A 25,038-nucleotide genomic window follows, 5' to 3' on the forward strand; every position below is an offset into this window, starting at 1 on the left:
CGTATTGTAGTGGACTGTGTTATGAAACGTGTGCTGTCAATCAAAACATATGTAATAGCCGTTAAGTATATATTTATAGTATGCAATTTTTACCCGACTGCCAAAGGAGGAGGGTAATGTTTTTCGAGTGTATGTAAGTATGTATGTATGTATGTATGTCTGTTTCTTTGTGGCCTCCCGTAGCCTAAACGGCTTGATAGATTTTGATGTATGAGGTTCAGATTCGTCTTGATCACGGGAGTGTCATAGGATACATTTTATCCCGAAATTCCTACAGGAACATGTTAATTCTTCGTAAACTCAAGCCACCCACGCGTCAGCAAGCAATGAGCAAATAACTTGTTCTGCAACTGGTACTTACATAATAATCTACAAAATTTTCGTTAAATAAAAACAGCTAAAAAGTTATAAATAAAAAAATATTTATTATAAAAAAACAAAAAACCCGACTGCACAATAAAAAGAGGAAAACAAGCCCCACAAGAATATTGTTGAATCAAATGCTAAAACCAAGTTATGGAATACCGTTTAAACAATATAAAATGCACTATGAAATGTGTTCGTAATCGATAGTTAAATAAATAAAAACTTATTCTAAATACTAACTACATATAATTTATAAATGTTGATGGTAAGTATCGCAGGCGGGGACCAACTTGACCGCCTCCAACGAAAATACCTACCTAAGTAACATTCTGCTAAATAGTGAACTTAACAACCAAGAACCAAAATGACTATAAGTAACCCTCTGTTGGTCCCCGCCTGCGATACTTACCATCAACATTTATAAATTATATGTAGTTAGTATTTAGAATAAGTTTTTATTTATTTAACTATCGATTACGAACACATTTCATAGTGCATTTTATATTGTTTAAACGGTATTCCATAACTTGGTTTTAGCATTTGATTCAACAATATTCTTGTGGGGCTTGTGTGTTTTCCTCTTTTTATTGTGCAGTCGGGTTTTTTGTTTATATATATATAAATATCGCGGCCATAAGCCTCAATTTCTGTCCATATGTAGTGGTACTCTATGTTACATAATTAGACATTTAACCTATAGGTATAGACACTTAGCCGTAAGAGACTTGACTGACAGACTGACCAACGTAAATCCCTAGTAGCTAAGGTTATTAGCACTAGCACCTATCTTCATCTTTAGACATACTTTCTTTTTTTTCAATCTAGTTTTTAATTCACTAACTGGTCGCCCAAGATACAGGCTATGCCTAGTTTGGGGACCCCTGTTCATACTGTTTTAAATGTACCGCTGTATGCGCGCAACCTGAACCTCATGTATACTAAATCTGCAAATTCCCATTTTTGTGTGCAAAATAAATATATTTTTCATTTTCATTTTTTTTCATATATATATATTTTTTTGCCTTTACAATTATGATTAAAGGATATTTTTTGTTACTAAATAAACTGTGCAAGAATAAAACATTGGTATCCAAATAATAAATTTACTAGGGTAACTGCTTATTTTTTTAACAAGTCAAATAATGTATCAAACACAACTTGAATAGCGCTTGACAAATTGTTATAATATATATACCGAACTTTACTGCCACTTTACACGCTCATAAATATTAGTACACAGGAAAACTATATTGTTTGTATTCATATTTGTTTAATAAGTAGGTATATTTATACATATACGCAACTTTCTATGTATACACAAGACTATTTGGGACATACAGCTGAGTAACAGATCTGTCTTAAGATGCGATAATAATACCCCCAAATTCAGAAAAGAACCTGTGTTTCAATTATTAACTATTATTATTGTGAAAATAATATTTAAAAAGTTAAAAATAATTAAATTTGCCGTGACTAAAATGAGGAAAGGTATGCGCCGAAAATATCACAATTAATATTCAGCTTACCTCCTTCACCTTTTTGGATTCAAAAGACAGCATAAAATTGAACGTACAACGGAATGTTTAGGGATGGGACAGTACCGTTATTGGTACCTACTTTCTTAACTTTATTGTTATGGTTAGTATATTTTAATCATTTAATACGTATTTGGCATCTAAAAGGGGCCCACTGACTATCAGTCCGCCGGACGATATCGGCCTGTCAGTTGTTCGAAACTGTCAAATTTTTGTTTTAACTGACAGGCCGATATCGTCCGGCGGACTGATAGACACAGCAATAAATATTTTTTTGCATAATACGCTCATTAGACATGTTTGACAGAACACACGTTCATTAGTTATTTATTTTATAACAACAAGTCAGATAGATATGTACTTATTACAGGAATTAATAATTCATAATGTATTAATAACTATTACCTTCTCCTAAATATACAAACGCCTGAAAACGTGCAGTTTGCAGAAAGAGTACTTAAATATCTTGATATAGGTATGTAGGTACAGATCGGAATAGAAGCATGAAAAAAAAATAAGGAGCACTTACAACTAATAAACTAACAACATGCATGAGTACTCCACTTAGTCCATAATAAAAAAAAATGTCCCTAAAATAAAAATAAAAATTGTCATTTGCATCATTGCGCACAACTTCTTAAAGGGTGTATGAGGTGTATCGGAATAGTTAGTGTTTATTAATATTTAATTTACAAAAGTAGCTTTTCAATTTTTAATATAGCTTTTCACATTATGTAGACACACTTGGAACATTAAAGCGTGGACAGGTTCCAGCGATGATCTAACTTGCATGTATTAATTGTCAAGGACCTCGCACCTTACACACGTACAAGATAAGCCCACATTAGTGTGAATATTGGCTACCTGTTTATAATAATTAACGAGCAACGTATACGAACATTTTTATTTACGTGCATCTACAAATTTAAATTTAATCAGGCGTTACTTAGCCAAAGTCCACAAAAATAAATATATATTTTTGTTAAAATGATGACATTATGGTAAACATGGTTAACCTACTTACCTATATGGTGATAAGTATGGTATACTAATAGATGGATGGACCATGACTTACATTCATGAAATACCTTATTATATGTTGAATCTAATAAAGCCATTAATACATAACACGTTTACATTACGTAACAAATTAAAATTATGACAATAAGTACTTAGTTTAGTCGTCAAGGTAAACGTGTGGCGGAGTAACCAATAATTTAAACACACAAAACACGAAAAAATACTGATGGGCACGTTATTGAAGTACAATAGTTTTTGTAACAAGTAAGCCTACTAAGTGTACTTTTTGTCTTAGGATAAAATATGAATTTAAAAAAACACTTGCGATTAAATTTGCTAGCCTGTGGCTCAGCTTCTGTAACATCCCTAGCTTGCACCAGAACAGCTATTAGTTAAATTACTTTATGGATGGATTTATCAAGTCAAATTAGAGATGTTTAGGACATTTGCTTTTCAGTCGAATCGGCAAATGTCGATGCATTATCAATTTTATTAAACCAGCGGGCAAGTGACCGCGTTTCCCAACAAATGGCCAAAATCATTAGTGTTGTCATCTATGGTTTCCAATAGACGAATTAATTTCATTTTGAGATAATCTTAACACATATTGAATTATTTTTTAGTCTGAAATTTCTAAATCAATATCGTGATTAGTGTTAAATATCTAGAAACTGAAAACACACGGAAATTGATTAAACCAACTGGTTTCAAATTTGGAATGTGGACTCATAACATGGTTTTGCCTTCTGTAACTGAAAGTAAACATTCTGAATATGCTCTCCTACGAATCTGACTCACAAAATCGTGTCCGAAATCAAAATAGTGAATAAACCTTTAAATTTAGAATATTCCTTGAATTTGCACGTCACTATAGAGAGTTACTCACACTCACTGTGTCATTGACTTAGCTCGGAAAGTGTGCTTTTGGAGCGTGTCCAGAATATTCCCGAAATAACTGGTGTTCCGAATTCATTCGAGAATTTATAAGCGGTTAGCAAACGCTGGTTCCGCTTTATAATGTAACTGCGATGTTTGATGTCGATGCGTGCCTTTGTACCGTGGAAATAGGAAAGCTATTTCGGAGCGTGATCGTGGGCCTTTATGCGAACATTTGATGAGGAAAATCTAAATTGCCTCTCGTCTATCGGAATAAATAAATAATAATAATAAATAAATATTATAGGGACATTCTTACACAAATTGACTAAGTCCCACGGTAAGCTCAAGAAGGCTTGTGTTGTGGGCACTCAGACAACGACATATATAATACTTATAGGTATATTTAGTAGATTATGTAGTATAGTATACCTATCTATTTATTATTAACACTTTCGCTGTGTCAATTTGTTGTAATGCAATTTAACTTATTGCCGCAGCGAACGTGTTAAGTAGGTATAGGTACATAAGGGGGAAGGTGATGATCTTGGGTTAAATTTAACGCAAGCTTCATATTTTGTAGCGTAAATATTTACAACATATTCTATGTTATTACGGGTCATGTTATCGAGCACAATACCATATTAGCGTTAAGTTGATAAAATTAATATGCAAAAATTTACGACTTACCTACATATAAAAGTAATAATGCGATAAGCAAAATTGTATACTATACAATATGCATATGTAAATTTTTGTAATTAGTTAAATTATACTTAGTCAAAATCGACCGTCTATCGAATCTACTATTATGAAATTGCGTAAGGTACGCCGTAGAGTTCCTTATTTTATTTTACTTAAATAAAACAGTTTTTTTTTAAATCACTCTCTCAAGTTATACAAAATTATGAACGTTTAATAATTATCTATCTAGCAATTCTGGCACGGACCTATACTTATCTGTCATGGATTTTCTGCCCCAAATAACGCTGTCATTGTCAAGGTAACGAGATAACGCAATAAGCAATTATCGTCGTTTGTGCGTTGCTTACCATGGATGTTGCCAAGTTTTGTACTCGACATCTATCCAGGGTGCGTAGCCAACATGCCAATCGTTTACGCTCCGTAGCGAATGAAACGCAACTGTCATTATCGCACTAATATTGAACAGTGATAGAGATAGATTACCGTATCGTTGGCTACGGAACGAACGATTGGCATCTTGTCTAAGCACCCAGCTCTATCTTTTATACCTAATTTTATTTATTTTTAATTTTTATTGCAAATGTTATGTATGTTTTAATTATGGATCAATGTTGTCTGGATTAAATGATTTTATTATTGTTATTTTATTATTAAACCAGAAATAATAAGTATCAGAGTTACATCTTTAACAGACATAATATATGTACCTTTATAGCTACACATTAATACACAAAACATATACAATACAAAAATAACCAGTGTAAACAATTGTTTTACTATCAATTCTATGTTTCGTTGTATAGTCGCAGTCATCGTAAATTTGATTGGGTTACTATGTTGCTTTTATGTAAATTGCTAATTTCTAGCCCGCTTTATAATTAAAATATAATGGATCATCATATCAAATTACTAGGAAGTAAAACTTAGCGCCAGGGTGATTAGACTAAGTAATTAATTACCCCCCTTATTCATAAAACCTTACGGGCCTGATTTAGTTAAATTATGTTTTATCCGTTTCTTACTAATACATACGTCAAAATGACAGATAGAGACAAACAATTCATAGCTAATTAAGGCCAGTAACGCATTTATGAATAACACCATTGTTTATGTTTAGTCCAATTGTTGTCTGGTAGATAACGACAATTAGAATGCAGTACATATAAAAATACGTACTTTTGTAATGCCTACTTATTTAGTCGTTTAGAAAAGGCTTCTGCAAGTCATGATAACCATTCTATGTTCTATTTAGTCTTACAATTAGACACAAGTACAGTCAGCATTAAAAGTAACGGATCAGACTATGCGTCAAAAGTATTATACCATTCTCTAATAGGTTAACAAAAAGTTATAATTCACTGTATGTAGAAGAATTACACTGTTACAGATACTTTAGAACGTGAACTGTACCGTATCTCTATCTGGCGGTCTAGCATAAGTTGCGTTCTCGCGCGCGACTCCATACATCTAGCGCGATTTCAAGTATGGACTCGCGCGCGAGAACGCAACTTTTGCTAGACCGCCTGGAAAGGTTATCCAGGATGGCAGATACTTTTGGAGCGTTGTTTCATCCGCTACTAATGATGTTGAGTATACCTATCTATAGCATGTAGACGATGACTTGTAGGCGACCGTACTTACATACAGGCTGACACAAAAACGGCAGTTCTCGCGATTCGTGCCACTCAAGGGTGTTTGCGCTCTTGTTTAGCACAATGGCCAGCCTTGGAGGCTCTCTATGAATAGCACAAACATATACAGTATGCATTATTATTATACTTCATGTGCTTTAATAATGTATACCCCTCCCCTTCCAATATTGGAAGGGAGAGGGGTGAAGAGAAATTATAGAATAGAACAATCCTTGTGCTAGGTACTTTTATTGTTATTTTTAAAGCTGTTGCGAGGGTATGTTTTGAAGTAAATGATAGGCATATACAGATACTAAGTGTATTTTTATAACTCCCTAGTTTAATGATTATTTATTAGTACACGAATTCTTGCAGTTTTGTACGTTCTAATTTTCAATTTGCCTTTTCTCGCAAGTGGCCCAGAGGATAGGTGAATTCAGACAAATTTTGTATGTTTGTGTCATGATATATTTTTTGTGCTATAAAGTGTAAGACTAATAATTGGTCCTGGGTTCGAATCCCGGTAAGGGCATTTATTTGTGTGATGTACACAAATATTTGTTCCTGAGTCATGGGTGTTTTCTATGTATCGTCGCCTAGCACCCATAGTACAGGATGTCCCATAAATTAAGGGTCATTTTGTACTATGGGTGCTTACTCGGGGCCCTAATATTTATTTATAATTATATATATTTTTATTGGTTTGCTATATTGTGATTTAACATTTACTTCGGGTACTTCGGAACAAACATTAGGGTCAAAAACGATCGGGAAAATCTGCGTGTTTTCTGTAGACATTACAAAAGTTACCCTTTTTTATATTTTTTTCTAAGATTTTCATCATAAAAAATTAAATAAGTAGGTTTTAACATGCCCATAAGGACATGAAGGAGGATACGAAAAATTCGGCTTTAAAGTCCGTTTCTTTTATGACGTCCACAGAAAACTCGCATAACCTTGTCATAGTAAAAAAAGTTTTTGACCCACTCAATTTATAGTTTCAAGATCAGCCTGTAGACATATAAGTAGTTAAACAGTCATTTGTTTACATCGATCATTCGACAAAATATCACGTCCAACTGTTTGCTGAAAATATTTATAACCTCGGTTTCGTAGAACCGGAGATAAAAGAAACGCAGTAGAAAATCAATTTTAAAATTATTTGTTTGGCTCGTAACACCATGCTTTTACGTGCTCATCGACGGGTCAGTTGCGTAACTCTTTACCTAAAGTAAAACTTTTAGGTTTTATAGTCATAGAAGGCTTCAACACCTACCTACTGAATCTTCTTAGACATAATGCTATTAAATACGGTTAACTAAAGACTGCTATTTATAAATCGCAAGTCAGACCCCATTATGGAGTATTGCAGTCATCTTTGGATAGGTACTAGCTAGGGTCCTTTGACTCGATCTAATGGCGCACTGTACGAATCGTCGACGATCCCAGAGTCTGGGATCTACAAGCGATAAGGAGAGACTGCCTCCTTATGCGTGTTCTACCGCTTGTATACAAGGGGTTATGCTAACGCGCTGAAGACCGCTTTCGGCGCTTGGTTTTTAAATGGTTGCAACGCGCAAATTAAATAAGCGTCCGTAGGCTACTGTGATAGCTTACTATCACGGAGGATCGATGCGGTATAAAAAATAGCTACTTAACACCTAGGCATAGGCTGTCCGAAAAAAGTATCAATCAAGTCGCACAAGTTTGTAGATCAGGACATTCCGAAATAGGTAGATTACCCCCAGGTATCATGCAAAGCCTTGTGTCTTATAAAATATGGCCCTTATGTATAGGTAGTACATAAATATTACTCGAATACTGTATGGTATTAGAATAAATATATACCTATAGTCACTAGTTCATAGTACCTATACGTTATTATATTATTTATTTTAATGTAAAATATAAAATAGTACACAGGTACATATATTAGTGTAAGTTAAGGAAAATTAAACAATTGTTTGCCAATGAACGCACAAACATTATTTACTTATAAATAAACTCGATATATTTATTACCTGAATACTATAACTTTGTTTATTAAAAGACGTTTATTCTTTTTGTGTGTAATTTGTTTCTAGGCACGGCGGGTCAATGGTGCGTGACGTCACTTGCATAGGGTTGCCACTGATTTGCAAGAAACATGATTTACATGATATAATAAACTAATAAAAACTCTCTTTTAGTTATGGAACGGGAGATTTCGATCCTTTTTACGGGCGAACGCCTCGACTCTCAACGCATTTTCCAAACAGCCATTAGTCATATATTAGCATTTTTACATTGAAAAACCATTTCAGTCTAACCCTTAATAGGCAAATATTTATTCAAAAAATATAGACATATGCAGACCCAAATTCACGTATGTATTTACCACGTAGACGATTTCCGTAAGTATATGAGAAGTAACTATGAACTTTCCTTTGATGATATCAAATCTAAATATAGAAATACCATATTTAACTTAAATACCCTTCTTAGGATTTCAAAAACATTAATTTAGAAACTGATATCTTTACTAGAGAGCAAAGATGAACAAAAAAATAACTAATCCTATTTGGGTTATCATTATCTACTGTTATTGTGCAATTACGATAAGTCCTGAAATTTAATTGATGATGATGTTCCTTCCGGCCGATTTCGAGTATTTCGACCATGGCAACCACTTCGACTGCTAGTAACTAAGAGCTAACTGTTACTGTTAGCTCGGCGCTCGTGCGCCCGAATATGGCTGACATTTAATTATAATTATGAAATTTAATTATAATTAATAAGGAAGTATAATTAATTGGATTAATTACTAGGATTAGAAGTGTCCTCAATGTATGGTTATAAAATACTACGCGCGCTGAAGCGATGTTGCATTTTAAATATCTACGTTTCAAGCAAGGAAATATATCTATTATATTTATTTAGGTATTAAAAAGGTACCTACTTGCGGATAGTTATGGGTGTATTCATTAAATCATTGTGTATAATACATAAATATACACATATAATATTAACCTATTACTAAATATGTAATTTATGTATTATTAAACTCGTCTGAATGAATAAATTCAAGGGCATTAAACATCAAGACCTAATACATACATACTTAGCAAAGTTAATCAATCAATCATTATCTAATTTGCAATAGAACATACTTAAATGCATGCAAATACAATAATGATATGTTACACAATAAGATCAACAAAAAATATAATAAAACAATCACAACAATAATAATGCATTACAGATTAGGATGTCATTCAGAATTACACATAGGCACAGTATAGATGTCAGGTAGAGCTATGATAATTACAGATCATAGGTACATTTTAATTTATAGCAATTGCAAAATATTATTTAATAGAATAATAAGATTTATTTATAAAGTAGTCTTTTAGTTTAGTTTCAAATGTTAATGTCCAATTTATTGAATACTTTTAAATTGCGGTGTTGTGTAAACTTTTATCGAAATGTTGGAAATTACATTTAGTTGTCAGTAGTTCATTCTTAGCTCTCAAGTTTCTGGAGGTGTTTTGTCTGCATTTTTCGAAACATATAAACAATTATAATAAAGATAAAAAGATATCTTAGATTACCTATGATGTCCCGCTGCTATTCCACGATCCACGGTTGCTAAATATAGGAGTAACTCGCATGTTTCTCGATGAAAGTGTTTTTATTTTTAGTTAATGAATCCATGCACTCACGTAAAAAATGTGTCAGCTGCCAGCCCTGTCTAGTATCTCGTATTCAACGTGATGCGTGCTCTTGCGCAGACGATATCAAGAGGCCAATTGGAACTTACACTTTGATATCTAAATGATGCCATTTTGTTAACGTGCGTCTTGCTCGAGCCAATACATGTACGAACAAGTACGAGTGTAATGTGTAATGACATCATTTTGTTATCGAAATATAAGTTGGAATTGGCCTCCAAATTTCGACCGCGCCCCGATTGTTAGACGTTCCGTGATACTTGAATCTTAATCGTGTCTGGGATTCGTGAATCATCGAGATAATATCGTATTTATTTACCGGTAGAAAATATAATAAATGGGCGTCATTGACAACTCATTTGAGAGCGTGAGACTCGTGTAAGATTTCGTGCTTCAGGCGCGTTTAAGATTGATTTCGTGTCATTGAAATACATTCTTAGATAATATGCATGTTTTTAATTGGTATGTAATCATGACGTAAGACGCATCTTTTTAATATATATTTTTTTTGTTGATTTCATCTAACTAACCATTTTGGCTCAGTGATCCAAAGAGAATCTTGGCCTCCGAAACGCGAGCGTGCCACCTGTCCCGATCCTGCGCAACTTGTGTGCATGTCATTTGCAATGACAAAGTGTTGCACTGTCATTATTAATATCAAATTTCTATAAAAATATTACGTTTATAATCACACACTTATATGACACTACCTTACTTTGTCCTGTAAAAGTCGGTGCAAAGTTAGCTTAGACGGTATCTACTCTTGGTTTAATAGTCACTGGGTCAACGATATTACGCTAATGTCTCTCTGTCGAACTAATATGGGAGAGTGATAGAATAGTTATTTACGATACAAGTGCGGAAAAGAGGAAATTCGAAACGAGTGGCGATAAATTAAAACACGACCGCAGGGAGTGTTTTAAATCGACACGAGTTGCGAATTACCTATTCGCACGTGTATCGTACAACGTTTTACAGTACATATGGCCCTTTAAACTTTCGATATATGCACGAAAAGTGGTATTTTACGCACTAGTGCGAGAAAGTAGCACCATATGTGCTGTAAAGAAAATTTCATAACAGTGGTTACTTACTTTTTAATTTCTGTGGGTCCGGTTCGAAACCACTAGGTAGTACTCGTATGTATTTCTTTTCGTGTCTTACTGCTGTTAACGAACTTAGATTTCGTGACGGCTATAGCTTAATGAGATGAACTCATGAACATGATTGTGATTTATAAATAGAACGAAATACACATAACTTCTGAACTATAAACTTAAATGCTCTTTAGGGCAGTATTTTAGTCGATTCATGACTCGTTCAGTGACAAATAATATATGTAGGTGCCTATGTAGAAATGAGTTAAAATGTCCAATTTCAAAGTGATTACGTTGATGTAGGAATACTTTTAAAATTTCACAATAATTTTATTTTCATAATAAAAGGTAGCATTTTATTTATTGATTCTAAAACTAATGGACCCATTTTTTAATGTAATAACTTGTACAATGCATGACTCACTGTTGTTAGTGTTGTCCGTATATTTCTGGAACAAACTCACGCGTCGGTTCCGACTCCCAATTCCAAAAGCTCGATAGGTTTAAAAAAACCAGCATAATTCTGATCCGCGACTATAAATTGTTGTTATGAATCTCTAAGTCACACCTATTCTGGTTGACCTAAGGGTTATTGTGAAGATTTGAATAACAGCCAGGAAAAGGCCGCCCACGGCGTAATTTTCGCCACTAAAAGAGATTGAGTTATTTGGCTTTAATGAAACACTTGAAATGTTTTTTACGAAGACTGGGATTGGTGTGATGATAAATGGATAGGTTATGTAGTGACGTGACAGTAAATAACGCAATCATTAATGAAACATTGAACCTCACATTTACTACAACAATGTTTGGAAATGGAAATGTGATAATAATGGCCACTTAATTGAATCATACCCACTATACCCCGAGTTAAGCGGTTAAACCGTTAACCAAGTGTCAAATTGTACTGGTAACCATGGTAACTCCAGGTTTAACCGGTTAACGGTTAGTGGAATGGTGTAAGTGGCGCTAATGAAAACAATGTCATTTTATAGATGATATATAGGTAGTTAATCGAGTCAGACATGTACGTACTCATTTTTCGCCTTATTACAAAAGAGTAAATGAATGAATGAATGAATGAATATTTTTATGCGTGTAACACATGGACACATATTTTTATTAGTAGAACTTACAAACTAAGGGGTTAGTATGTACAACGAACTTAGATTTAAAATAATACAATACAGATGGGGGAATGCAATCCCTCACAGTGCGACAAGTAGGGACAGTCTACCCTGTCCGCTATCATTCGTGTTTTTTAAAGTGCGAATTGAAAGTATATATTTAACGTTGATTGTACATATGTATGTAGGTATATAACTTTATCGGAAGCGCCTGAAAGGCACACATATCGTTATTGTTAAGTTTTAGTATAAGTAAGGATATCTGTTTAAGTTCCGATTACAACGCTGTCCTAAAATTAATGTCTGAGCTCCTAGTGGGAATTGTGTTATGCATGCTAAATTTATCATTTTATAATCTTATCTGTGTATTGTTACTGGCCTGTATCTGTTTTTTTCCCCAATAAAGAAAATAAAATATGAAAATCTCAGTTTTCCAAAGGGCAGTCACAGGAGCCATAATGGCTACAGCTAGCACAGTTAAACTAATGGATTTGCATTGGAATTGTACCAACATAATGAATAAGTTACAAGATTTCAACTAAGTTGTATTCGGCCTACATATCACATAGACGACCAAAACAATGCGAATAGAATTTCAAGCCTTTCATTTATTTTTATTGAACAACAAAATAATTAAACGGTCCTTGGTCGAAAAAACGTCAACACATTCCATATTAAACACATTTTTATCACACAGCCGCTAACTAAATGCTCGAATCGGTAGCAAAACTAATTATTTTTCTCACAACCTTTATAACGCTATGGCAATTTTGATGAATTTATTAAAACATAAAAATATAACTATGTATTGTACTGGTAGAAGAAATTTATTACTAATCTATACCTGGATTGTGAGGCTTAGAGTTTACGAGTGTTTTTTCCCGCTTTTAATGAGCCGTTTATCTTTATTATTAAATATGTCTTTACGTGATCCGTTTATTCTGTTTATAGAGGCGAAGGTACACTGCATTGTTATACTTTTACACCTTATTGAATTGTTATTAGGAGAAAATGCACACATACTTGTCATCAACATCAATCGCAACTAATTAGGTACGAATTACGCGGCTACGATACATTTTCGCTATATTTCAGGAAAACTATAACACCAGCTACGCCGTAGCGCTACAAGGGTACAGTCAGCAGCAGAAGTAGTCAAAGCCATCAGACCATCAGGCCGCATCAGGGTCAGGTGCGGGCCATCAGTTGTTCAAAATGAACTGAACACAACTTTATTGTTAAGACAATAAGAGCGTGTACAGGTCAGTAGAATGCACGAGCCTACCAACTTCTTTCTATTCAGGGTGCGTAGCCAACATGCCGATCGTTTACGCTCCGTAGCGTACGAAACGCATCAACTGTCACTGTCGCACTAATATGGAAGAGTGATAGAGATACAAAGCCTTTTCCTAATAAATAAACCGGCCAAGTGCGAGTCGGACTCGCGCACCGAGGGTTCCGTACATTACATAATTTTAAGAATGTATTTTTTGTGTGAAACGTGAGTGAAAGGTAAATTGCGGTTTACGATTGATGACGTATTAAAAAAAACTACTTACTAGATCTCGTTCAAACCAATTTTCGGTGGAAGTTTGCATGGTAATGTCCATCATATATTTTTTTCAGTTTTATCATTCTCTTATTTTAGAAGTTACAGGGGGGGACAACCATTTTACCACTTTGGAAGTGTCTCTCGCGCAACCTACTCAGTTTAGAAAAAAATGATTAGAAACCTCAATATCATTTTTCAAGACCTATCCATAGATCCCTGACACGTATGGGTTTGATGAAAAAATTGTTTTTGAGTTTCAGTTCCAAGTATGGGGAACCCCCAAAATTTATTGTTTTTTTTCTATTTTTGTGTTAAATCTTAATGCGGTTCACAGAATACATGTACTTACCAAGTTTCAACAGTATAGTTCTTATAGTTTCAGAGAAAAGTGGCTGTGACATACGGACGGACAGACAGACAGACAGACATGACGAATTTATAAGGGTTGCGTTTTTTGCCATTTGGCTACAGAACTCTAAAAATTACGGAGAGAAACTAGAGTATTACGTATCACAGTTAAAACATATTTAACACTGATTTCTAAGAAAAAAAATGAAATTAGCTGTTTTAGTTTTAGCCTAATGACCCATTGTGTAATGTGTCATAATGGTCTATTTGCTCATAATAGCTGTATCAAAACATCACGACCCAGTTCCCCAGACGATTGAGTGTTATGATACGCTGCCCGTCAATTACAATTGACTTGGCGGTGTGTGGTCTCGGACACGGGAAAGGACTAGCTTACACTATCCAGATACTGGTTTCCTGTACTCGATATTTCAATTACCTATGATATAACGGCCACTTTAACATATACTTAACATATTAGTTTATACTTCCACTTGCCTAATAGCCCCACTGGGCTTGAAATGCAGACTACAGGTGGGCCACCTGAGGTGGTAAATCTTTCCAAAGCAGTGTTTTCGTATTTAAGAACTGTTTGTATTTCCCTATTCAAAATGTTCAAATAGAGACCTACTAGACCTAGGATCTCCGAAACATGTCCCACGAGTGAGCAAAAATACGTGAGTTAAAATAGATGAGTAGTACTAATTAATTATGAATGACAGGGCACCGAAGCTAATTAATTTAGGTTATGTTTTCTTTGAGACCTATGGATAAATTCCTCTGTTGTTACAAAATAGGTACCTATAATCTGGTTAAAATAGAGTGCTACGAACACAGTAGGTATCTCTACACCCTCTTTGTAAAGTCGGGTTCAAGTGCAGACACACCTTTACTTCAAATAGGATTGCCCGTCTTTGACACCCATTAATAACCGCGAGGTCGGCGTCGACACGTTACCTAGTAGTTCCAGGAATACATAAATACGCCGCGGCAATTAAACAGATAAAGCGGCGACAATTAATATATTTAATGTGGTTCAATTGTAATGGCATTGTAAATATATAGTGGGTCGGAAGATCGATAGCCGCTTGCATGTGGACTAGTTTAATTATATGAAGCTAATGAAGACCATCATCTTTAATTGATCATTTCACTGCGAGTGAACCATAAAGACATCAGAATATTAAGACATTAGCCATTGGTATTTTATTTTGAAAACAATTAATATTACTACTTTATAAAAAAAATTGCTAAAAATACACTAAGCCATAAGAAAATTATAGATTCATCGAATCATAAACTGAACTAGATATCATACACTAAGACCCACTTGCACCATTCCGCTACCCCGGGGTTAACCGGTTAAACCTATAGTTACCATGGCTACCAGTATAATTTGACATTGGGTTAACGGTTTAACCGCTTAACCTCGGGTTAGTGGGTTGGTGCAAGTGGGCCTAAAGGATCAGTTAATTAAATAAATAAATGCTTACTAGCGGTATCGGTAGAGCGGTAGACCAAAACACCAAATCAATCTCAAACAGCCCTATTAAGTACTACAATTTTTTTCACACTTTACAGACCAGTGATCCGGATGCCAGTTCACTGACCTTAAAATCGCACTATCACGGTTTCTGTCGCAAGTCGAGGCTATCATATTTCTTATTTATTCAAAGCTTCATCGTTAGCACAATTAACTGTTCATACGTAAACCTTACTGCAACGAGATAAGGTTCATCGATGGTCAGTCAAGTGTGTTACTGCTAGTTCCTGCGGGAGAGTGGCGTGTCCTGCGCGTGGGCATGCTTTAACGAGGATTAGGGATGTCTAACGGGATTTATTTTGTAGTTAAGGTTACACAACTACCGGAAATTTAAATATAGAGTACCTACGGAGTGCTAAACTAGGAGGACAGAAGGTAAAAAAGTACAATAAATAATATACCATGGATAGTGTCTGTGGAACTAGTGAATGTACTAGAAGTGCCTGGTAGTAGAGTTGGTAGCGTGGCAGAATAGCGTGCGACTTCCAAACCTGACGTTTTGTGTACTTGAATCCTGACTCGTACTAAGGAGTTGTACGAAATATCATTTGATATTGTACAAGTAAGTAGCTCTTTGACGAAGGAAAACATCGCGAGGAGACTGGCCTAATTCCAAATGCGACCTAGTTTTCCCTCTAGATGCTAAGATCAGATTTCATGGCTGTCATTTTCGTAAAAAATAGCCCTGAGGCCACGAGGATCATGGGCTCCTTTAACCCCCGGAGTACCGGGAGTGTAAACTTGCCAAATAAAAAAGGATTTAAGATGAAACTGCACTCCTCAAGACTCCTCAGATGACTATGCTCGGAATGTCGTAAGGGCGGCGTAAGTTACAAGAGAGGAAATATTTTTTTACACAAACTTAAAAAAACTTGCGGTCAACTTTTAAATTAACCACGTCTGATGACCACGACTAACTATTTATTTGATCAATATGTTTGTTATAAGAACGGAAATTTACGAAATTATTAATCATTTGCGGAGTGAAGGTCTCCTTCAGCTGGAGCAAAAATGCTTACGTATGTCGTATGTTCTTCTTTACAAGTCGCAATTCTCAACCGATCCACGTGAAAGTTAAGGAACAGGTTCGATAATTGTATATTTTTATCGATTTAGTTTTGAAAATTTTCATAATGGCTTAGCCTTGCGGTTTGCAAGGTCTACAGCTCACAGTCCACTAATTTGTAAACGCTACTTATCTGTTTTGAGCATCATTCCATGCCAAGCTATGGTGGCGCTATATTGTAGCCGATAACATTTATTTCCCAGTACCGAAAATGACCTAAATATTCGTAGAGGACAATCGACAATGTGCCGTGAGTAGCGCTAAATGTTTCAACGCCTACCGCAGTAGTCTGGTAACTAACTGCGCCTGAAATATTTGCCAGTCCAATTTTCCAGGCGCTTTAGTTAGCTTATATTGTGGTGAATTGGTGATTCACCGATGACACCGTTTCAGGTGGAATTTAAAGCATATTTTGACTCGTCATGCTGACTGACGCTTCTGTGTAAATTGAGAATGAAAGATAAATTAGGGTGGCAATGTCTGATTATTTCATATTCATAATTGTTTATGTCATTTTGATTAGTCAAGTAGGGCTCGTAAAATATTTAGAGAATTTTAATTAAGTAAACAAATAGATTTTTTGACTATCGCTGTTTAGTTTTGCTTGTAAGCAGTTCAAAACATTTCATAAATTACTTAATTTTATTTTGGTTTAAGTGTTATGTATGCGATAAACGTATAATTTCAGGCGTTCATGTGAATTATAAACATACGTTATTCAAAAAAATTAAATTCTAACAATCCTCGACTATTCTAGAAGCATATATAAATGTCTACTCAAATGTTTCTTTTATTGTGATACATTCCCAAGTATTTAAAAAAGCAGACGTGTCAATTAGTCACGTAAACAAACCTCCGACCTCGTGGCATACTTTGTAAATTCCAATAAGCCACAATGTTTTAAAAGCCCCTAGAATAGACGAGACAATGTGTCTTTGTGAGGGCGGGCGCCGCGCCTGGCCGACGCCGCTACTATACGGCGACATGTCACACAGCTATTTGTTGGAACAGTGGGCGCTAACGCTTTTACAGATTACGCGATATTGCGTTATAATATATATTTTCGTAAGGACCAATAACATATAAAGTGTATACCCATATTTAGAAAAGACGAAACGTAAGCGTGACGTGACGTAAGGTGGGCGGTTTGTAAGGGTGGGCGCCAGCCAGACGCCGGCGCCTCTGTAGGTACAATTAAGTCTACACCGCACAGGCTACTCGTATTTCCATCGCAAAGCGGGCGCTATTGCAAGTTACGCGCAATATTTTATTTGTATTTTTTTAATAAATTGCACTAAAGCTTCAATGTGGTGTTATTAAGCTCCTGAAAATTTGTCACAACGTATTTTAAGTTAGGCCGTTCGCAATGGTGCGGCATTACGCGGCACTAGTGTACCCTCTGGTCTCAAATCATTAAGTTTTCGCGCATGATCATCACTACAAAGGGTCGTGAAAACCGTTAAAATTTACATAATTGATTTATTTCTTTTATGCCGACGTTCTAATTATATGTAGAACTTACTAGTAACTTTCGAAGTGGCAAAATCGGGATATATCGATAAATAAACTTAACAGTTTGAAGTCACGTATACCTAGTTGAGAAATGTACCTACAATTTAATGTTATGTTGTGAATATTTTAGTTGTTACCATGCTTATTCTGCAGGATGAACGAAAAATATCGAACTTAATTTATCCTACGCAAAGTCAGTCATTTTGATAAATGAAAGAGTTTGATCTTTCGGGCACAAGCGATTCTTAACTTATAGTTAAGCCTATAAACGCAGCTAATCATTGGCACCACTTTATCCAGCAGATTTCGCGTGAGCGGTAGTTTAGACACAGAATCAGCTGTTCTACTCTGGAATCGTATTAGCCTAGAGTTATCTCGGCTTGTCAACGGGCAACAAGCAGTCATTCAAACGTAGCTCACCGCGTTTATCTCACGGCTACGCCTACGTGCTGATATCTGCTGATTGCGATCCGTATTGCTAACACATTTCTCAATAAATAATTCATCAAATGACGCGTTATTTGCGAAAATAACGGTCATATCTGATATTTAGGTTTCCGAGCATAGAATACTGTAAGATTAAATTACATACGATCAACTAAATTGGACTTTGGACGAACATAGAACAGGGGCAAAGTTCCTAATACTTATTTTTTTTTATTACTAGTTAGATTTACATAATTCAAAAAAGCGTAGGGTTCAACTTTGCTAATTAAAAGTATCACGTGTCCATTATTTGACTACATACTTTTTTACAGGAATTTTCGTTGACACTCCTGTAATATGTGGTAATCGAAAATCGAATACCATTGTTTTATTTCCATACGTATTACGAGTAATACAAGTATTGTTGTAAGGTTAGATCTTTTTTTAAATAAGATCACTACAAAAATAACCATTAGAAAGTAAAATTAGTACCTAGCAACAAAAGTTAAGGAATTCAGGTTACCATCTAAATATGATTCAAAGGAACTTTGGATGCTCTTAAATCAAATACCATGGGATTGCAACAACAACGACAACACTCCATTAATATGACGAACGCATGGCTGTGTGTTTATTTATATGACATAATCTTCGGAACTATAAGCATGCAAGCAAGCGAGACATAAAACATAGACGTATTTTGGTGCCCTGAATTCCGATCTATAAATAAAGGGCGTTCAGAATTATTCTTAAATTTTAACAGCTTCCTGTGGTAATATAGTTTAACATTCATTCTTTTAACAGCGCAGAAGGAGTCCGAATTTGATTCTCATTTCTACTTTTGTATTCTTTAATATAGTTTGTCTATAATGTTTATAACATTTGATTCACACAAAAAAAGGGATTGATTCAAGTGTTGAAATCGCTTTGTATGTTAACAGCTATAATATTTTCTAATGGGCCTCTGGCTGACTTAAATTGTTTACAATCTGCTGGTTAACCTACCTATATAGCTACTGTTCAAATAAAACAGTGAGTGTTTTCAATCAAAATGTCCATAAGATACTTTATATTAAAATTATTATAAAAAAAACCGGCCAAGTGCGAGTCGGACTCGCGTTCCAAGGGTTCCGTACATTACACAATTTAAACAATGTATTTTTTATGTGGAAATGTCTTTAAAAAACCCGTAGGGGTCGGATCAAAAACTAAGTACTTAAGTCCGACTCACGCTTGACTGCACATTTCTAATAGGTTTTCCGGTGATCTATAGGTAAAGATCTATTTTGTGTATTTTTTTCAAAATTTTTGACCCAGTAGTTTCGGAGATAAAGGGGGGGGAGTTTTTTGCCTATTTTCTTGAATAACTTCTAAACTGTTTATTTTAAAATTATAAAAAAATATATTTGAGATTCCCACAATGATCTCTTTCATTTGATATGTAACACGATATAGTTTGACAAATTTTATTTTTAAATTTTCTCATTTACCCCCCAAAAGTGGCCCCTGTGTTTAAAATTAATTTGTTTAAGTTACATGTCCATCTTTGGGTCACAAACTTACATATGTGTACCAAATTTTAACTTAATTGGTCCAGTAGTTTTAGAGAAAATAGGCTGTGACAGACGGACAGACAGACAGACAGACGCACGAGTGATCCTATAAGGGTTCCGTTTTTTCCGTTTGAGGTACGGAACCCTAACAACCGGCCATGTGCGAGTCGGACTCGCGCACGAAGGGTTCCGTACTAGTATCTATTGTTTTTAGTATTTGTTGTGATAGCGGCAACATAAATACATCATCTGTGAAAATTTCAACTGTCTAACTATCACGGTTCATCAGATACAGCTTGGTGTCTGACAGACAGACGGACAGTGGAGTCTTAGTAATTCCCGTTTTTACCCTTTGGGTACGGAACCCTTCTTCTTCTTCTTTCGTGTGGAGTAGATGCCCAGAAAGCAGCGGCGCTGACAGCCCTGACCGTCGCGTCCCTCAGATCAGAGCAGGAGTACGGGCCCGCGGGGCATACCAACAGGTGTGCCATGGTTTGCGGTGCTGTATTGCAAGCGCATATTAGATATACATAACATAAGTAAGCAGTTACATGCGTTTAAGGAAAACTCAGTAACCACATACTAGTAAGTATGTGCATTATAACTCTGCTGTTATGATAATCAACTGCATCTTTCCTTAGAAGGACGTAAATTAGTATCTTATTAGAGAACAACGTCAGGAATGTTGTGAATGTGTATATAATCTAGTTTGTTGTATACCGTGTATACCTCCGCTACTTTAACATTACAAGAGGTGCAGTCAAAATCAAAAGTAGCGGATCAGACTATGCGTCAATGATCATTATCTAATAATTTAAAATAGAGATCTCTATATGTGGAACAATTAGATAGTGACAAATACTTTTGACCGCGAACGGTAGAGACATGACCATTCGAGTACTCGTATTTGGAAAAGTACTCCAGGGTGCAGAAGGCCTACCGCGAAAATCGAAGTTCGCAAATTACTTGGATCGTTCTCTTTTACTCCAATGAAGGCGTAATTGGAGTAACAGAGAAAAATGCCTGCTATTTGCGAGCTTCGTTTTTCGCGGTTATAGCCCAGATACTTTTGGTGCGTTATTGTTTCATCCGCTACTATTCATTTGTTGAATAGATTTTTTATTCATGAAATAAAACTATGAAAACGGATTATATCGCGTATATTCACCCGTATAGCGTGTAGTCACCCGTTGACCACGAACGCTGTAAAGGGTTCGAAACGTCGGGATGTATTATAAATTCAATATACGCGATATAATCCGTTTTCATAGTTTTATTTCATGAGTAACTATCGCGGTAACCGAAGACAATATTAGATTTTTTATTATTAGAAGGAAAAGTGCAAACGTTGCGACATCTTTTGTGTCTCATAAATAACCTACGTATTTGTATAAAATGTAAGTGAAACAAACTTAGCTTAGCAGCATTAGTACTAAAGCAAATATTATTACTTTACATCAGATCAGACCTCAACACCGTATTATTGTAAAAAGCTTTTGACCGTGACTAGCATTGAGCAATATCTTATTATTATAGCTTAAGCTTAGGGAGGTCAAGTCAGTTCGCGTCCGAGTGCTTGATCGACTGCTGTGTCCCTATGGGGATACTGCGGTAGTACCACTCACGTACCTCCCGGGTGATGCTAAAGGAACTGCACATGGGTTTTGTTCAGCCTAACGGACATAACCCGTAAAACTGCTGTTGAGTCAGCTTACCCCAGGTTAGGTCTGGCCTGGTCTGGGCAACGGTTGAACCGCTGCCAGTAAACAAGAAAGGCAGAGCGTCAGCACTTCTGGCCTCGACCGGTACCCGTTCGCGGAGCCAAGATAAATCTTGTGCAAACACGGTACCACGGGAGGATGGGAGCCCCACTGGGTTGGTTAGCAGTGCTCATCCTATATGGTGTCGGACTCGTGGTGGTTGTGGTCTCTGCCGGGCAAGACGTGGTTAGTGGGAATCTTGTGTCCATTTGTGGGTGTGCATGTCCACAAGAGGGCAAGGCAGGGTGACCTGATATGGGTTCGCAGTCACCCTGACCTTGGCCATCGGTTCCATGTCCTTGCAGCTGTTTTACAGAGGCTTGGAGGGACTGGTGGTGCTTGACGCCTGAGCAAGATCCAGGCGAAATGCGTGACATAGTTACGGGTTGTGAAGGTAGCCGCTGGCCTCGAGTAACATGATGGTCCGGGGCCTGCTGGCCTGCGATCCGGTGAAGCTTGTAATGTGGGAACCACACGGTTCGTGTTATCAGTCTGGCGTGTGTTTACACCGGTTACCGTAGCGCCGACACCCGAGCTTCAGGTGCGATACAGTACACCCGCTGTTATCGGCGGGGGGCCATGCGGCCCCCCACACCCCCCGCTCGGCGGTAGTAACTATGACTCTCTTAATCTACATAAATCCACTAAGCCCCTTAATGATTGCCTTGTAAAAAGGCAATTCCGTCGTGTTATTGAAAACTTTAGCTAATGACCCTAAAAAGTGAACAAAACAGTGAAATGTAAGGATTAAAAAAATATATATTGTAAATATTATGTTAGAGACACGTTAAATTGAACGTTTATCGAATTTAAAGCCATGATAAGGAGTTTCGTAATACATAACGTCATACAAAACCACAATGCCGCTAGAGTATTTCTCCTTTTGGATTTTTCCTGTTTGGTTATAAAAGTGAATAAGTGTTTAATTAGTTACTTTACAGAAAATGCGAAGATATTTTCACTGAAAAATCATTGGTAAGTACACATTTATTATAAAGGTTAGCACTGCTGCCTTAAATGTTACTATTTCAATGTGATATTAATATGTATTTAATTTTTTCTACAATCGATTTTGAATTTTGAATTTGTTCCCAGGGGGCCTAGCCAAGATGCCAATCGTTTACGACGAACGAAACGCTTTCTGTCTCTCTATCACTCTTACATATTAGTGCGATAGAGAGACAGCGTTTCGTTCGGCACCCAGGAAGGCCAGGATTAATTAGCACCATTTTCAGTGCCAAGGTGAAAATCCAAAGATTTCCCAGAAAATGAAACAAACCAAACATATCATAAATACAATGAGTTCCGTTTCTAATCTTCAAAGCTTATCCAACTCTTAGTAACCGTGCAAACAAGTTTATGGGCCCGTCTGCATTTGACGACGACTCACTTTTCATTGGACTCTATGCCTAGGTAATAAGAGTCACTAAAAGCAAGTGAGTGGCTAATTCACCATGAATCAGAACGATAGCCGAACTAATTTCCGTTCCCTAACTTATTACTATGAAATCATAGGAGTAATGCACCGTGAATATACGGTGAGTCAGAAACAGCAAGAATGCTGTGTGGGAAAATATAGAGAAAAAACAAATTGAAAGCCAGAAAATTCTCGCTTTAACTAATCTTATCGTTGAAAATTTTAACCATATGGGTCACTTAAGCGGAGGCTCATGGACATGTGCATACTTCCAATTCTCACCTACGGTGCACAAACTTGGTCTTTGACGGCGTGTCAGAGGTCCAAACTAGGGGTTTGCCAGCGAGCTAATAGAGCGCAGCATATTAGGTGTGAAATTAATGGATCGTATCCGGACCACCACGCTGTGCTCCAGAACAAAAGTAGTCGACGTAGCTCGAAAAGCGGCCAAGCTAATGTAGGACTGGGCTGGTTATGTCTGCCGAATGCCGAGTGAGCTGTGGGCCAAGATCGCCACAGAGTGGCAGCCCAGCTCAAAACGAGGATCTGGCAGACCTCTCGTCGGCGATGGCGAGACGAGTTGGACTCCTTTTTAAAGGAATGGCCAGACTGCACAGGATCGGGAAGAGTGGAAAAGTGGGAGGAGGCCTTTGCCCAGCAGTGGGACATTAAAGGCTCCCAATAAAAATAATATAATTAAAAAAATGTGTGTATTCGAAAAGAGTAGGAAGATATTCCGAACGTTTCTCTCAAATCAAAATTATTTACCTGTCTTTCTGAAGCGTTAGGAATATCTTCCTACTTAGTTGTTCCATTCACAACATCACAACTCACAAGTCCATCATCTTTGGATTTTCAAATTAGCACTGAAAATGGTGCTAATTATTCCTGGCCTTCCTGGGTGCCGAACGAAACGCTGTCTCTCTATCGCACTAATATGTAAGAGTGATAGAGAGACAGAAAGCGTTTCGTTCGTCGTAAACGGTTGGCATTTTGGCTAGGCCCCCTGGGAAGTAATGAAATTAACTAAATAAACTAAGTACATGTAAGATAATGTAAGTGTCGGCCACTCGTCCTGTTATATAAATGAGAAGCTACATACCTATCTACAAACGAGCATTATGATTTACACAGATGCTTTCATTCACTTGTTCGATTCATTTATAACAGCTTCAGTGAGATAACATGAAAATTACTGTCTATAAAACTGACATTGTCACATAAAACAGAACTTTGACCATATATTGTTTGTAATATGTATGCTAGTTTTAAGGTATTTATATATATCTATGGGCCACTAGTTGCCTGAAATAAAGTTATTTCATTTCATTTATTTAATTTCATTTCATTAGTCCAAAATATAATCTATGTGTAACTTATGCATCTTTCAAATATAAAAAGATTGATTATGTATACTATTGTATTATGTATATATGTTGATGATTAAAATCCTGACCAAAGAGGATTAACATTCGTATAAATAAACAGTGTTGATAATAATAAGGTAACGTGAAATTGTCTTAGCTAGTTCAGCAGACTTTTGTTCGTTGTCGCTGCTGTAATTTCCTAGTTACATTTAGGTAAGTACCTATTAGCGGAAATGCATCGCATGATATTATACTAGAAATAAGGTACAATAACAAATTCGAAATTACAATAGAAATTCGTTGAAAATGTGACTACCGTTTACAACTATAAGCTAAGTATTATGAAATCATATCCGAAATGCATCGACTTACTATGAATTCAAAGAAAAAACACCACTGATTCATTGCATTTACGGCTTATTGACAC

At 36.1% G+C, this 25,038-nt stretch overlaps 1 protein-coding gene and 1 long non-coding RNA gene across 4 annotated transcripts in view; one reads left to right on the forward strand and one right to left on the reverse strand.

Moving 5' to 3' along the window:
- LOC134742428 (uncharacterized) overlaps positions 1-14,015 on the reverse strand; it is an 87,034-nt gene extending 73,019 nt beyond the window's left edge. The window contains exon 1 of the long non-coding RNA XR_010127931.1: positions 13,606-14,015. This is a non-coding gene — a long non-coding RNA (uncharacterized LOC134742428). The remainder of the gene's footprint in view (positions 1-13,605) is intronic.
- Positions 1-25,038, forward strand: part of LOC134742357 (NAD(+) hydrolase sarm1) — a 93,094-nt gene that overhangs the window by 9,638 nt on the left and 58,418 nt on the right. The gene's annotated exons all lie outside the window — the stretch shown is intronic.

This window comes from Cydia strobilella, chromosome 6 (genome assembly GCF_947568885.1).
Source record: "Cydia strobilella chromosome 6, ilCydStro3.1, whole genome shotgun sequence".
NCBI classification, from domain to species: domain Eukaryota; kingdom Metazoa; phylum Arthropoda; class Insecta; order Lepidoptera; family Tortricidae; genus Cydia; species Cydia strobilella.